The following is a 3,522-nucleotide window of genomic DNA, read 5'->3' as shown; positions in this document are numbered from 1 at the left end:
CATCGAGTATAGCCGAGCACACGATAACCATGAAGGACGATAAACCAATTAAGCAGAGATACTACCCCAAGAATACAAAGATTCAAGGGGAGATCAAAGCGAAGGTGGACGAACTGCTGAAGATGGGGATGATAGAGCATTCAAGGAGCCCGTACAGCTCACCCATAGTCATGGTGAAGAAGAAAACGGGAAAATGGAGACTATGCGTGGACTTCAGGCAGATAAACGCGAAATCCATAAAGGATGCCTAACCGATGCCACGGATAAACTACATCCTCGATCAACTAAGGAAGGCGCGATTTATAAGCAGCCTGGACCTAAAGGATGGGTATTGGCAAATACCACTGGAAGAATCAAGCCGGGGCTTCACGGCCTTCACGGTCCCAGGGAAAGGGCTGTTCCAATGGAAGGTGATGCCATTTGGGTTACACTCCGCGTCGGCCACATTTCAACGGGCCCTGAATAAGGTGATTGGACTGGAAATGTCGCCGCATGCATTTGCGTATCAAGACGACATCATCGTGATTGGCCGCACCCTAGAGGAACACAAGAGAAATCTCAGGGAGGTATTCAGTCGCTTGAAGAAAGCGAACCTAAAAATAAACCCGGAAAAATGCCAGTTCTTCAAACAAGAACTTCTGTACCTAGGGCACCGCGTCACAAGCCAAGGGATAGGCACGGACCCAGAGAAGGTAGCAGCGATAGCCCAGCTAGAACCACCGTCATCGGTCCGAGAACTGAGCCAGATTGGTTACCGACCCAGTCTTGGCGTGCCCCGACTTTGGGAGAACGTTCATCCTGCAAACGGACGCCAGTGACTATTGGGATTGGGGCAATCCTCACGCAGGACAAAGAAGATGGCGAAAGGGTCATTTCAGGAGAAGGAGTGCTTGGCAATTGTGTGGGCTATTCGGAAGCTAAGGCCGTACCTTGAGGGATACGGATCATATGGCGCTGAAGTGGCTGAACAGCATAGAAAGCCCTTCGGGAAGAATTGCCAGATGGGCGTTGGAGCTGCAGCAGTATGACTTCGAGGTAGCATACAGGAAAGGCCGGTTGAACGTGGTAGCAGACGCTTTGTCGAGGCAGCCACTGCCAGAGTCGGTCTCAGCAGAACCCGATATGCTGAGAAGAACGCAGGACAAGGGGGCCGAATCAGAGTGCAGCTGGATCAAGGAAATGCGAAGAAAACTAATAGCACAGCTTTAAAAGTTCCCAGACTACGTGTGGGAGGGTAGCACCCTTTACAGGCAGATTCCGCATAGAGCAGGGACCGAAGATGTAGTGACCTGGAAGCTATGTGTTCCGCGGCAGCTGAGAGAAACGGTCTTGCGTGAAAACCACGACTCCCCAGCAGCCGGTCATGTAGGCAGTCGGAAGACGATTGCACGGCTTGCAGCCCGGTACTACTGGCCAGGAATGCAAGTCGCAAGAATGAAAGTCGCAAGGGCCTACGTTGGGAAGTGCGAGGACTGCGGGAAAGATGTTGACACAGATCCCGGAGGAACCCTGGGCGACAGTGTGCGCCGATTTCGTCGGACCACTACCGAGGTCAAAACACGGAAACAGTATGTTGTTGGTACTGATCGACAGGTTTTCGAAGTGGACGGAGTTGATGCCTTTGCGAACAGCCACGGCGGAAACGTTGCAGAAAGCGTTCAGGGAACGCATAGTCTCACGATTTGGAGTACCGAAGGTGGTGATCACGGACAACGGCGAGCAGTTTACGAGCCGGGCTTTTAAGAAGTTCCTCAACGACATGGGGATAAAGCAGCAGTTTACGGCACCGTATACCCCACAGGAGAATCCGACAGAGAGAGCAAACCGCACTGTGAAGACAATGATAGCGCAGTTTGCCAGACAGAACCAGAGGAATTGGGATGAAAGGTGGCCCGAAATCATGCTGGCTGTGAATTCCAGTGTTTCAGATTCCACAGGCTACTCATCGGCATTTTTGACACTGGGCCGCGAACCCTGTACGCTAGGTACGGGAAGGCAACTAGCGTCAGGCCAAGGCGAGAGTCAACGAAGGCAGGCCACGAGCGAACCAGAGCACCAATGAACATTCCCGACGGAAGCGGGACAGAGGGGAAGAATGGAATAGAAGGATGGGCCCAGCTGGGTCAACAGCCCACCACTGGAAAGGGGGACTCGATCCGACTCTGAAGAAAAAAAAACCCACGAAGGAAGAAACAGACTACGGGTCCAGGACTGAAAGACAAAGAGGCTATGCAACCGGGCAATAAGCTCGTTGAATGTCCCGAAGAAAGAGGAGAGACGGTACGAGAGTCAAGGAAACAGTACCGTAAGAACGAGCGTCTGGAGTCTGAAGTGTCGCTTGTCACAGTTTTGGGATAGTCCGAAAGTAGCATTATCTTGTTAGGAACTTGCTTTAAGTAGGGCCACCTACCCATTAACCTATATCTACCAATGCAGTCTGGGTTCTATCGAAATTGCAAGCTTACACTGTAATAAATAAAAAACGCAACCTGGGCATACTAGTGAACGCCATGCCGGTCGTTCTCTTTCCGTTTTAACCTTGGAGGTGATCAGACGTACAAGTGCGACCAACCAAAAACACACCCACGTTTTCTTGCAAATTTTTTTTGTATTTCGATATTCTATATCACTAAATCGGTGAGTTAGTTTTTCTAAAGTGAACTTCGCTTTAGCTAATTATTTTCGTCTATAGTACACAAGCCCAGCTTAGTATCCCACCAGCTGTATTTAAATTTGGGGTTATTTCGGTGCCAGATCAAAGGTAACTATGTATTCGAGTTTTTTTTTTTTACTTCAGAATCTAACTGAAAATTTAATAATTTCACAAGGTTCTGGCACCTTGTGCTACCCACAAGCAACCGCCGGCTCCAAGCCGTACCACCAGAGCAGCACGGCCAGCAGAGTAGCCGATGCACATCGATCATCAGAACATCTCTTTTGGCCGAAGCCATCGGATGACCTATATTCAAGTGTTATTAGTGTGAATTAATCTACCCCCCGCAAAAGTTCAGTGAAAAAAACAAATCCTGTAGCGAAAAAAAAAGGGGGAAATCAAAAACCCTTCACATTAAGCGGTTCAATTTTTTTTTGGTTATACCACGAGGTGGCTACACTGTGACAAACTAATGGTTTTACCGCACGCATTACAAAACATGTGCTAATACACTAATAAAACAATTAGACACCAACGATCGCCAAAACAAAAAGAATGAATTCAATTTAAAACGTTACGAGAACTACGAGTTTCCTATACCCTAGAAAAAAAAAGAACTTATATATATTTTAAATATAGAATAAATTAAATTATAGATAGATTACATTAAATTAAATAAATAAAAAAGGTAAAAAGTGAAAGTCAGTGTTGGAAAGTGCGGTTGTTGAGCTTAGCTCCGACCACCTGCCTCTGGTAATTACGCTGGATGCGGGGGCAATATGCTACCCTAAGATGGAGCGGCTTATCACTAGACGTACAAACCTGGAGGTATTCCAATCGCAACTAGAATCCACATTGCCCCTCAACAC

The 3,522-nt window shown here is 47.8% G+C and overlaps 1 long non-coding RNA gene across 1 annotated transcript; it reads left to right on the top strand.

Annotated features, from left to right (window-relative positions):
- The first annotated feature begins 1,898 nt into the window (after positions 1-1,898).
- On the top strand, positions 1,899-3,231 carry LOC120321776. The gene is made up of 2 exons (XR_005561498.2): positions 1,899-2,761; positions 2,829-3,231. It is a non-coding gene; the product is annotated as an uncharacterized LOC120321776 (long non-coding RNA).
- The last annotated feature ends 291 nt before the right edge of the window (positions 3,232-3,522 follow it).

Source organism: Drosophila yakuba, chromosome X, assembly GCF_016746365.2.
Source record: "Drosophila yakuba strain Tai18E2 chromosome X, Prin_Dyak_Tai18E2_2.1, whole genome shotgun sequence".
Lineage (NCBI taxonomy): Eukaryota > Metazoa > Arthropoda > Insecta > Diptera > Drosophilidae > Drosophila > Drosophila yakuba.
This window is presented reverse-complemented; position numbering and strand designations above follow the sequence as displayed.